The sequence below is a fragment of the Panthera tigris genome, chromosome C1 (genome assembly GCF_018350195.1).
Source record: "Panthera tigris isolate Pti1 chromosome C1, P.tigris_Pti1_mat1.1, whole genome shotgun sequence".
NCBI lineage: Eukaryota > Metazoa > Chordata > Mammalia > Carnivora > Felidae > Panthera > Panthera tigris.
Window position 1 is genome coordinate 29,898,797 of NC_056667.1, and position 13,174 is coordinate 29,911,970.

A 13,174-nucleotide genomic window follows, 5' to 3' on the forward strand; every position below is an offset into this window, starting at 1 on the left:
GCAGTCATATGAAACTGAGCCCTTAGCCAGTGGGGAAGTTAGTGGCAGAATTGCTTGGTGTGAAAAACCCACATATTTGGTGTCAGAAGTGTGAATAGGAGTCGAGAAATAGTTTTTATTTTCCCACCCAATGTGCTTTCAATAAAATTTATTTACTGATGTAATCAACCTGAATCACTCTCTGCCCTTGCAACCAAGAACCTAATAACACCTGAATAGCCAAGAAACTCTTCTACCTGCGGTCTTCCTGTTATAAGTTAAACTCATTTCTTGTTCTGTGTGAGGGAGACACAGTGCAAGGAGAGCACAGAACCAGGAAACCTGTCCTTTGGTCTAGACTCTGCCACTTCCTGGCTGTGTGAGCTGGAGCCTGTCCCTTCCATGCTCTGAACCATGGCTCTCTCTCATGTGCACAGTGAATTGGACAGTCTGCCCCCCAGACCAGTAGTTCTCTAAACTGGCTATGCCTTAGAATCTCCTTGAGCATTTGTTTTTCAACATCAGTTTCCATACAGCTTCCTGGGCCCCACTCCTGAAAACACTAATTGGGTAGATTTAGCAGATCTCTGACAAGTGACGTAGAGACAGCAGCACCTTTGAGACCACAAAGTAAGGACTCCAGGGTCCAGTCCTCTGACAAACTCTGTGATCATCCAACAGAGAGTTCCTGGCACACAGGAGGAGTTTGGAAAATACTTACACCTGTGTAAAGGGTAAACAAACTCTCTGCAACTTTTCTGTAAATCTAAAATTATTCCAAAATAAAAAGTTTATTTGAAAGAATACTGGAAGGAGGGGAGCCTGGGCAGCTCAGTCAGTTAAGCGCCCAACTTCAGCTCAGGTCATGATCTCACCTGAGTTCAAACTCTGCATCAGGCTCTGCGCTGACAGCACAGAGCCTGCTTCAGATCCTCTGTCTCCCTCTCTCTCTCTGTCCCTCCCCTGCTTGCTCTCTCTCAAAAATAAATAAACATTGAAAACAAACAAACAAACAAAAAACGGATACTGGAAGGAAGGAGAGGGGAATCTATCCAGACCACATTAACCAAAACTCTTACATCACTTTTTGTTGAAAAGCACCTCCCACTACCCTTTTCCTCTACATTCAATCCTATTATCATTCCCATCGCTGACCTGTCAGAGGAGACCCACAGAGCCACCACACCCTCATGGCTACAAAAGGACTCGTCAGCTGACTTTTTGCTCAGCACTGTGAACATCCGAGTTCTGCTCCCAGCATAGTCCTTCATTTCTCTGTGCCTCAGTGTCCTCAGCTGTCAAACAGACCCCCTTTCTCTCCTTAGTATCTCACAGAATCATTGTAAGAAGCAAATGAAATAAGAGTTGCCATAAGAGTGGGCACTTTACTGCCTGCCAGATTCTATGCTAAGCACTTAATGAGCATTCTCTTCATTAATTTTCACGACCTTATAAAATAGGATAATAACAAAAAAAATTGTTTTTAATAAAACAGGATAATAACACCCCCATTTTATAGATAAGGAAATTCAGGCTCCAAAGTAACTTGATCAAGGTAACGCAGCCAGTGAGGGGAGAGCTGGGAGAGGAACCCAGGGTGTCTGACCCACAGACCCTGTGTGCTCCTCGGCCCTGTGATTTCTGTGCACCAAGTGTTAAAGAAGCGTACATCTTTATGTTGATTATGTTCATCCCGTCCTTCCCTCTACCCTAATCTCCCTCTTCTTCCCCCAGCTCCCCAAACAGACCCACACCAGAGCCTGGGGGTTTCCAAGTGGCAGGCCATCAGCCCAGAGGATGGGGCTGGGAATCCCCACCATTCCCACTGCTGCCACAGGGAGTCAAGATGGAAATAGGCACCCAGGAAAGGAAAGGGATTTGCCTCTCTGAAAACCCAGAGGACTAAGTCAGGCTCACCTTCCCTTCTTCATCTCACCCAGGAGAGCACAGGCACAGCCACCCGCCTTAGGACAACTCCTCTTTGGCAGAAAGAGACTTTCGATCATTAGTTTGTGCTGTTTTGCTAGTTGCATTCAAATGAGTAGGTTCTAAATATCTGAATTGTTTCTTTAAACAGCTGGCCCCACCCATTCATTGGTACCAGGCCGGCCCTTGCCAAGGCTGAGTCCTGCCTTGATGTGGCCTGGGAGCCCAGGAGGCTGGGCGGCAGGCTGTGCTGGGTGTACCCAATTTTTGCCCAGCCGGACCTGGCGGGGAGGCTTTTGGTGGCGTTGCTAGGCAACCTGGGTAATTGGAGAGGCCACAGATTGGGCTTCTGGGCCACAGAGATTAACAGCCTCCTTCATCACACTGCAAACCATCATTATGCCCAGTTCCAGGGGCCTGCAGCAATCTCTGTGGTTTAGCCTGAAAGAGCGCTTTTTTAGCTACAGAAATTAAGAACCAGCCTTTCAATATTATGGGTTTGTGGCTATGGTTGTTTTCTTTTTGCTACATCTCTGAGGATACACTCAGAACAAATAAGCAAAAGATTTAAAAACAAAAAATGCTTTCACAAACCCCCTTTTCCAGAAGTTTTTCTTATTCCTAAAGCAAAGCAAACTTGCACTCAACTTTGAGGGTAACTAAGGCAGAGACACTCTGCCTCCCGAGGTCTCTGCACACCCACTATGTGTTAAAAGCTTCTCCCTTGGAATCCCACACAACCGTGGCTGTGATTCGGGGTGGGGAACCGGGGCCTTTGTCATGGGCAAGGCCTCTCAATAGGAAAATGTCTTTTTGTGTCTCTCCCATTAACAGCAATTGTAATATCCCCCCCTTCCTAGTCTACAGAACCACTTTCACTTATACCATTTCAGTGGATCCTCCTAGCTGCCCTGTGAAGATGACATCATTATTATTCCCATTTTACAGACGAGCAATGAAAACAAAAGAGGCAACTGTGATCAGATACCTACCCAGTCACACGAAAGCTGGGACATAAGGCCATTTTTCTGAGGCCATCCTGAGCTCTCCACTATACTATACTACTTTCCCCAGAGCTATCTAAGATATGACATATATATTTGTACCTTATTGTAATATAAGTAATAGTAACAATAATACACACTGGTGTAGAGACACAAGAACCTCATCCTGTACCTCATACTGTCCTCAACACATCATCCTTGTTGATTGTGGTCAGGCTTTCAAAGCTGCCTCGTGTACACTAAGGAATATGGAAGAATTCCCAGGGATGGACACCCTATTTAGCTACGTTAACAGACCTAGCATACCAGAGTGCAGGGCTCAAGAGAGACACTGACCCTGAGCCACTTCTTCCTTAATTCAAGGAGAGGACTCTGTTTGATAGCATTATGATACTACTACGTTAGCGCCTTAAGTAAGGAGGCAGAATCATTGCTTTCATTAGATATTTGTAGGTACTTTTCAAAAGGTCTTTTAGTACCTCATTGGCAATGTTTCTTGAACAGTGGTCTTTTGATAATGACCAACTGTGCTAGTGTGCACGGGACTAGGGATTTCTTGGGATGTAGAACTTGGGACGCTAAAATCAGGACAGTGCTGGGCAAACTGAGGACAGTCACCTGTCATAGACCACCTACATCAGAATCATCCGGGGAGGTCAGGTGAAAGTGGCTGGTTCTAATCCTATGGCAGTGGTTCTTAACCTTGGCCACACATCAGAATTATCTGAGAAGATTATAAAAAAATATTGATGTTTGGGCTCACCCCAGAACAATGGCATCAGAGCCTCTGGAGCTAGGGCCTGGATACTGTATATTTTAATGTGCAACCCAGACTGAAAGCTCATACCCGAGAGATTTGGATTCAGAGGGTCTGGGCTGGGGTCTTGCCCAGGAATCGGCATGCCTTTTTGACAGCTCCCCAGGGGATTCTTCTGTACACCGTGGTTTAATGACCAATGAATTCTTACATGATGTATGCATTCACTGGACAAGCATTCCCTGAATGCCTTCTGTATTTTGGGCTCTGGAAACACAAAGAAAAAAACAAAACAAAACAAAACAAAATACCTCCTGTTTCCAGGCCCTCCCCATCCAGAAAGGAATAAAATTCTACACATTGTTCCAACACGGTATACTGTGATTTAGATTTATAAAGTGAGTCAGCACCAGCAGGGTGATTACAGTTAATCTGTTCACAGAAACCTAGTGTGATACACAGATATAGAGATAGATAGATAGATAGATAGATAGATAGATAGATAGAGTGGGATTTGTTTCTCCCGTCCTTGAATCTGGGCTAGCCCTGTGACAGGCTTTGACCAATAATACGAGGTAGAAGAAGCACCTCCCAAGGCCAAGCCTTAAGCCTGCAGCCCCCACTCTTGTTCCTCTTGGAAACCTGATTCCATATAAGAAAGTTGGCTACTGGGGCACTTGGCTGTAAAGCATGCAGCTCTTGACCTCAGGGTCCTGAGTTTAAGCCCCATGTTGGGCATAGAGCTTACTTTTAAAAAACAAATAAATAATAATAACAGAAGCTAAAGGAGCACGTGGGGTGGCCCAGTCAATTAAACACCCAACTTCCGCTCAAGCCATGATCTCTCAGTTCATGAGTCTGAGCCCCGCACCAGCGGGCTCTCTGCTGTCAACACAGAGCCTGCTTTGGATCCGCTGTCTCCTTCTCTCTCTGCTCCTCCCCAGCTTACGCTCTCTCTCTCTCTCTCAAAAATGAGTAAACATTTTTTTTTTAAAGTAAAAACTAATAATAATAAGGCTGATACCCTGAAGCCACTAGGTTATGAGGAAGTCCAAGCTACTCATATGGAGAGAGAGACCATGTAGAAGAGCACCAAGGTGCCAGACCTATGAGTGAGTGAAGCCTTCTTAGACCTTATAGCCCAGCTCATCCACCAACTGAATATAGCCAAGTCAGTGACGCCAGCCAATACCATAGAGGGCAGAAGAACGGCTCAGCTGGACCCCGCCCAAATTCCAGACCCACAAAATCATGACAAAATAAAATGATTGTTTTAAGCCACCACATTTTGGGGTGATTTGTTAACACAGCAATAGTTACCAACATACGTCACCAGAACTAGAAGACAGAATGGCGTCCCATACCATTCCGCCTTCCCATTAGCATTGTCCATCTTGGTATCCCTCCAGAGAGTAGACTGCTGATGTCTTACCTGAAATAGTCTCCATCTCAGTTTCCACTCCTGCCCCCGCCCTCCAAAACAAACACGACTATAAATCAGAGTCTAGCAGAATATAGCAACTCTCTCCTTAAAACCTCTTAAAGGGGAGCACTTGGGTGGCTCAGATGGTTGAGCGACCAACTCTTAATTGCGGCTCAGGGCTTGATCTCGCAGTTCGTGGGATCAAGCCCCAAGTTGGGCTGCAGCGCGGAGCCTGCTTGGGATTTTCTCTCCCTCTCTCTCTGCCCCTCCCCCCCTCGCACTCTCACACTCTCACTCTCTCAAAATAAATAAACATTAAGAAAACACCTCTCAATGGTTTCCCACTGTCTTCCAGATAAATACAAGATCCTTATCAAGGCTGGTAAGGTCCTGCACAACCTAACTTCTGCCTTCTTTGTAGAATTTTACCACTCTCCCCCAACCTCTATTTTTTCTTTTATACACTGTTTCCCTTTTATATATATGTATTTTTATTGGAATATTATTTTGGGGGCGCCTGGGTGGCTCAGTCTGTTGAGCATCCGACTTCAGCTCAGGTCATGATCTCACAGCTCGTGAGTTCGAGCCCCGCATCAGGCTCTGTGCTGACAGCTCAGAGCCTGGAGCCTGCTTCTGCTTCTGTGTCTCCCTCTCTCTCTGCCCCTAACCCCCTCGCATTCTGTCTCTGTCTCTGTCAAAAATAAATAAACATTAAAAAAAATTTTTTTTAAAGAAAAAAAAATGAAATATTTTTATTGAAGTATTATTAGTTTCAGGCATACAAAATAATGATTCAACAATTATATACATTACAAAATGCTCACCACAATAAGTGTAGTTACCACCTGTCACCATATAACATTACTGTAGTACTATTGACTATATTCCTATGCTGTACTTTTCATCCCCATGACTTATTTCATAAGTTGAAATTTGTACCCCTTAATCCCCTCCACTTATTTCACCTATCCCACCTCCACCTGCTTTTGGCAACCACCAGCTTATTCTCTGTTTATCCATTTGCTTTGTTTTTTGGATTTCACAAATAAGTAAAGTAGTTGTCTTTCTGTCTGATTTATTTCACTTAGCATAATACGCTCTAGGTCCATCCACGTTGTTACGAACGGCAAGATTTCACTCTTTTTTATGGCTGAATAGCATTCCATTGTATATATCACATCTCCTTTACCCATTCATCTACTGGTGGACCCTGAGGTTACTTCCCTATCATGGCTATTGTAAATAATGCTACAATAAACATAGGGGTGCAGGCATCTTTTTGAATGAGTGTTTTCAGGGTGCCTGGGTGGTTCAGTCACTTCACTTAAGCATCCGACTCTTGATTTCGCCTCAGGTCATGATCTCATGGCTCATGAGTTCAAGCCCTGTGTCAGGCTCTACCCCAACAGCTTGGGGCCTGCTTGGGATTCTCTCTCTCCCTCTCTCTCTCTTTCTCTCTCTCTCTCTCTCTCTCTGCTCCTCTCTGTCTCAAAATTAAAAAAATAAACATTAAAAAAAAATGAATTAGTGTTTTCATTTTCTTCAGGTAAATACCCAGAATAAGAATTACTGGATCACATGCCATTTCAATTTTTAATTTTTTTTAGGAAATTCCATAATGTTTTCCACAAGTTCTTCTTTCTATCCCGGGAACACCCCAAGCTTTCTCCTGCCTCAGGGTCTTTGCACTTGCCGTTCCCTTGACCTAAACCTTTCTCCCTCACCCCTTCACCCCTCCCACACACCCTAATGTATATACACAAGGCTACCTCCTTCATAACAAAGAGCACCTCCCTAGGAAGTCTTCCTTGACCCACCCCTCTGCTCACCCCAGATATTCTATCACATTCCTCAGCTTATTTGCTCCCAGCACTTGTCACCATCTAAAAATATCTGATGTGTTTATTCATTGTCTATCTTTTCTACTCGAATATGAACTGCAGAAAAAATAGAAAATGTGTATTTTTTACTCCAACTATAGGTGCTCAGTAAAAGTTTGCTAAATAAGCCATCGAGAAATGGAGAAGGAAGGAAGTATGGAGTAATAGAAATCACAGCAATCAGAAAACCCTGATCTTGCTTCACTTCTGCCTCCGCTTACTTGCGGACAAGCCACTTCAGCTCCTGAGTCCTGACCACGAACCTCATCACCACCATGATGCACATGGCCAGTGATGTGTAATGTATACCATACGCCAGAAGTCTTCACATTGTTTTGCTCACGAATCCCCATTAGATTTTTTTTTTATGTTTATTTAGTTTTGAGAGAGAGAGAGAGAATGAGTGAGTATGCGTGAGCGGGAGAGGGGCAGGGAGAGAGGGAAACAGAGGATCTGAAGCAGGCTCTGGGTAGACAGCAGAGAGCCTGATGCGGGGCTCAGGCTCACAAACCATGAGATGTGACCTGAGCCGAAGGGAGAGGTTCAACTGACTGAGCCACCCAGGTGCCCCCCCCATCAGATTTTGAAAAAGCTATGACCCTTTCACACATTTTTATGATAATGACTAAAATTATTTTTCACAAGTTAAAATAGTTTCCAAGATAGAATTTTCTGGGGAGTGCCTGGCTGGCTCAGTTGGTAGAGTAAGTTAACTCTTGATCTTGGGGTTGTGAGTTCGAGCCCCACGTTGGGTGTGGAGATTACTTAAAAATAAAATCTTTTAAAAATACCAAAAGAGAATTTTCTGGCATAGTCTTATTAGAAACATGCATCTAAACCTTGAAGCTATAGATTTAGCTGATTCAATTTATGAAAAATGTCTGCCATGTAATCCAGTTGTTAAAGTCAGGCCTTACTGTCAAACCAATCTGCCAAACCAGAATAATTCTCTACCTGTAAGAAAATCCACCTTCATTTTTAAAATTTCTACAAATGAGTTTATCTATATCCCCATGACAATTAACTCAGGTCCCAATTAACTCTATGATACAATAGAAAAAGAGCTAAGGCACATACATTTAAAGTAGAGTAGCATAATGGGTAAAAGCACAAATTCTAGAGGGGAGGTTCTGGAGTTCAAGTTCTGATTCTGCCACTTAATAGCTCTGTGACCTTGGGTGACTTATTAAATCTGTGGTTGCTGGGGTGCCTGGCTGGCTCAGTCAGTAAAGCACACAGCTCTCAATCTCAGGGGTTGTGAGTTCAAGCCCCAAGTTGGTGTAGAGCTTACTTAAAAAATAATAATAAAACAAATGAAAAGTAAATTCTAAGAGTCTGTAGTAAGGCACCACCCCTTCAGTTTATCTTACCTAATCTCTCAGGAACAAAGCATTCTCCAATTGTCCTGGTTTTTAAATCCCCAAGCAATGCACCATAGAATGATTCCGGACAAATCTAGTAAAGCTAGAGAAGGGAAACAACAAAAGCAGAGTTAGGGTCTCCTGGCTGGCTCAGTTGGTAGAGCATGTGACTCTCAATATCAGGGTCTTGAGTCTAAGCCCCACATTGGACATGAAGCGGGAAGGGAAGGGAAGGGAAGGGAAGGGAAGGGAAGGGAAGGGAAGGGAAAGGAAGGGAAGGGAAGCCAGAAGGGAAAGGAAGGGAAAGAAGGGAAGGGAAGGGAAGGGAAGGGAAGGGAAGGGAAGGGAAGGGAAGCCAGAAGGGAAAGGAAGGGAAGGAAGGGAAGAAGCAGGGAAGGAAGGAAGGAAGGAAGGAAGGAAGGAAGGAAGGAAGGGAGGGAGGAAGAGAGTTCACAAGGATAACCTAAAAGAATCCAGTCAAGCAGATTGCTGTTAGGAAATACCTATAGAATCTGAAGGTCTGGAAACTGATTCTCTGAAAGCTATCCATGCCCACGTACCCCCAGTTCCATATTTAACACAAACTCCAGGGCATATTCAGAGCCTAATATAATTCCTGGTGTCCCACCTACAATTCCTTCTCTCTCCTTTACGTAAGAAAGCACAAATTAGCAAGCAGTATACCCCAAAATTTTCTCCCAATTATGCAAATGTAAATCATTTGTATATTTCAATACTTTTATTAAAAAGAATAGATCAGGGGCACCTGGGTGGCTCAGTTAGTTAAGCATCTCTTGAATTTGGCTCAGGTCATGATCTCACGGTTCATATGTTCGAGCCCCGCATCAGGCTCTGTGCTGACAGTGCAGAGCCTGCTTGGGATTCTCTCTCTGTCCCTCTCTCGCTGCCCCTCCCCCATTCATTCTCTCTCTTTCTCCCCCCCCCCCCGCCCTGTCTCTCTCTCTCAAAATAAATAAATAAACTTAAAAAAAAAAATGGATTGGCTGTAACCCAGCAAACAGCTGAGGACAAAGCACCAGTAGATCAGGACACAAGGCAAGTTAGGAGGCCCTTCATGAACCATTATGAAGCCCAAAAAAGGAAGTCCTAACCCAGATCCTAAAAAGAAAGGTTCATTTGCTCAGACAGGTAGGAACTCTGTTAGGCCTAGAGATCTTGGTGCCATTTCCATGACCCCCATGCATCAGCCACACTTCTGAAATACAAATCAGATGATGTCCTCCTTTTGCTAAATCCCTTCAATAGTTACCCAATACCCTTGGGATAAAATCTAGTGTCCTTGACAAGGCTCATGACCTGAGCCCTGCCTATTTATCCATCCTCATTTCTTGCCATTCTTCCATATATACTCTCCGCTTCAGCCATACTGAGTCCCTAGCGATCCCAGCTCCCACCCTGCACTAAGCCTTTTCATGAGCATCTCTCTCTGCCAGAATCTTCCCTCCCCAATTTGTTCACCTGGTGAAGTTCTAACAACCCCTTCAAGACCCTGTCCTAAACACCTCCTCTGCAAAGCCTTACTGAACATCGACCATGAGCCTGCCATTGGCTAGGCCCTGGATACAGTAGAGAACAAAGCCAACATGGTAGAATTAAATGCCCCTCATAGTTCCCTCTCCAGGCTCTGCTCCTGTCTAGGGCACCATGTCTTCTTTGTGTTATCACCATCTCCCCCACAAGGCTGTGAGTGCCTTGAGGATAAGACTTCAGTTTTATTCATCTTTAAATCCCTATCAGGAAGCCCACAGAATGTATCAAGAAATGTTTCTTGGAGCCATTTAGCCACAAAGGACTCATGCAATATTTCTTTTTTTTTTTTTTTTTTTTTTAAAAAGTATATTTATTTATTTTGAGAGAGAGAGAGAGAGAGAGCGCAAGCAGGTCAGGGGCAGAAAGAAAGAGAATATCCCAAGCAAGCTTTGCGCTGTCAGATCATGACCTGAACTGAAGTAGGAGGCTTAACCGACTGAGCCACCCAGGCAACCCCAAACACTTCTGTATTAGGGATATACAAAGTGCTGGTTACACAACTGTGAACAAACAGACATGGTCCCTGCCCTCTTGGGACCAATAGAGCACTTGACTGAATGAATGATGGATGAATAAGTGAATGAATTCATGAATCAGGAAGAGGTGTGCTCCTCCCCGCTGGGACGAAGCAGCCCAGAGCAGGAGATGTCCAGGAATTAAGAAACTGGTGTCTAGGAAGTTGGGAGAATGATCATGTCCTTTTGTTCTTTCCCATACAGAGGAACTTGAAAGACAAGGAGTTGAACAAAGAGCATGGAGTCTAGAGTCTGACCTAGTCTTGAATTCTGGATCCATTAGTTACTAGCCATGTGACCTTAGGCAATCCCTTAGCCTGTTAGTATCTTCATTTCTTCATCTGTAAAATGGGGATAATAATAATATCATAACAGGGTTATGATTCAATGAGATAATGCATTTAAAAGCCCTTAGGGGCGTCTGGGTGGCTCAGTGTGGACTGAGCATCAGATCTCAGCCCAGGTCATGATCTCACAGTCCCTGGGTTCAAGCAGCATTGGTCTGTCAGCACAGAGCCTGGAGCCTGCTTCAGATTCTGTCTCCATCTCTCTCTGCCTCTCCCCTACTCACTCTCTCTCTCTCCCTCTCAAAAATAAATAAACATTTTAAAAATGTTTATTTATTTATTTTTTAATTTAAAAGCCCTTAGCCTGAGGCCAGGCAGAGTTGGTTTTAGGAATTGGTAGTTCCCATCACTTGCTCAATGTGAGTGCAAATTCAGAAACTGCAGGAGAGCCTGCTGGGAACATCTTTTCCCTCCACTGCAGTCCCAGCCCTGGTCCAGTTCTTCCCTACCCAGTCCCACCCCCACCCCTTTTGAGCCTCCCTCTCCCATCTCCACCTTCCCCTTCGCTACCCATTCTAGGTTTACAAGTCTGCCTAAGTGCTTTCAAGGCCAGGGGTTGTCTCACAGATCTTTACAACCCTCCAGAGAGGGGAGGTGGCGGTAGGGAGGAGCAGGGCAGGGAGGGAGCCAAAGAAGGAAAGAGCACAGGTGTTTATTGAGGCCCCCACTACGTCCTGGGCACCCAGCTGGGTGCCTGATAAGCGTTGTCTCCTGCCGTCATAACAACACCACTTTAGGGATGAGGAAGCCGGGGCTCAGGAAGTGAACAGGAGAGCTGGAATATGAATCCAAGTGTCTGAGCAACCCCAAAATAATCTTCCACTCTGCCAGGCTGCCCACCAGCTTATAATTATTAAACGTGTGTGAAATACATACCAGTTTTCCTATTCCCAGAGATTGTGTGCCCCCTCCCCCAGAATCCAGGTATATGCTCAAACAGTGATGAATAAACAAATGAATAATAACAAATGAATGAGCAAAATCCCTCAGATACCGGTACCAGGAAGGAGGAAACAAATAACGTTGGGGAGGCGCCTAGCAGGAAGAAGCTGGAGAGGCTGTTTCCCATGGCTGTGGTCTCTAATGTGGGGAAGGAGGTCTAGCAACTGGCTTGGTTGGAGGGAGAAAAAAGTTGGGGGACAGACGTGGGGAGGGAGGTTGCTTCCTGGGGGAAACATGAAGAAGGGAGAGAGCCAGTGATCCACCAGAACCTTGAAGGAGAGTGGCGTGACCTGGTCCCTGCCAACCGTGTCCCTGGGGGAGAAGCCAGACACAGCCCCCCCCCCCACTCCTGACTCAACATGCTACTTTTATTTATTTATTTATTTATTTATTTTAAGCTTATTTATTTACTTAAGGAATCTCTACACCCAAGGTGGGGCTCGAACTCACGACCTGAGATCAAGAGTCGCATGCTCCCCGGACTGAGCCAGCTGGGCGCCCCTCAACATGTTACTTTTAAAATGAAAGTTGCAGGATCCCAAGCGGCCATCCAGAAGGATACTCCCGGAGGGAGGTTGCCAAGAGAGTACCCCACGCCGGCTCCTTCCCGCAAGAGCCCCGCGGCCTCCGGCCTTTTTGACCCCCCTGGCGCTTCCTGCCCCGCGGCCTCCTCCCCACCGCGGGCCTCCCTCCACCCGTCCCAGCTCCCGCTGCTTACCTCGGGAGGCCGACAGCAGTCCCAGCCGGGACAGGCTGCACCCCCGCGTTCCAGGGCGCCTGGGCCAAGGGGCTGGCTCCCCTGCCCTGAAGTTCCCGCCCTGCCAGGAGCTCCTTGGTCCCTCCCCCAAACTAAAATCGTCCCAACAGGTTCCCAGCCGCCCAGCCCAGGGGGAGGGAGGCTGAGGAAATCCCCTCCCCGCCTTGACACCCGGCCTGGGCCGGGCCAGCCAGCTCTGCAGTCTCACTCCTGGGCTGGCCCTGGATGAATGAGTCTTCCCCTCCGTCTGCCTGGGACTGAGCCAGGGAGCCTGTGACAGGCTCTGCTCTTTCTCTGTGGCCCTGGCATTGAACTCCGTTCCTCCTCCGAGTCCTACCGTCCTGCGCTAGGTCTGCATCTGTTTCCTTCCCTACTCGGCCCCCACGGGGAAGACCTCAGCAGGGTGGTCTTTGGTTGTGCTGTGGCCGGAAGCCAGATCTGGTACTGGACACCAGAGTGCAGTGACTCGATGACCCTCAGCAGAGATTTAGTGACAAGCCCCCCGGGTTCTGTCTGACAAATGCATTCTGGGGCTCCTGGGTGGCTCATTAGGCTGAGCTTCAGACTTGGGCTCAGGTCATGATCTCACTGAGTTCAGCCCTGCATCGGGCTCTGCGTTGACATGGCAGAGCCTGCTTTGGATCCTGTCTCCGTCTCTCTGTGCCCCTCCCCAGCTTCTCTCTCTCTCTCTCTCTCTCTCTCTCTCTCTCTCTCCCTCAAAATCAAATTAAA

General features: G+C 46.2%; 1 protein-coding gene across 1 annotated transcript in view; it reads right to left on the reverse strand.

Annotated features, from left to right (window-relative positions):
• RHBDL2 (rhomboid like 2) overlaps positions 1–12,554 on the reverse strand; it is a 52,623-nt gene extending 40,069 nt beyond the window's left edge. Inside the window, exons 1-2 of the mRNA XM_042997369.1 lie at positions 12,404–12,554; positions 8,340–8,433 (exon numbers count right to left, since the gene is read on the reverse strand). The gene's annotated coding sequence lies outside the window, so the exon portion shown is untranslated. The remainder of the gene's footprint in view (positions 1–8,339; positions 8,434–12,403) is intronic.
• Between the last annotated feature and the right edge of the window lie 620 nt (positions 12,555–13,174).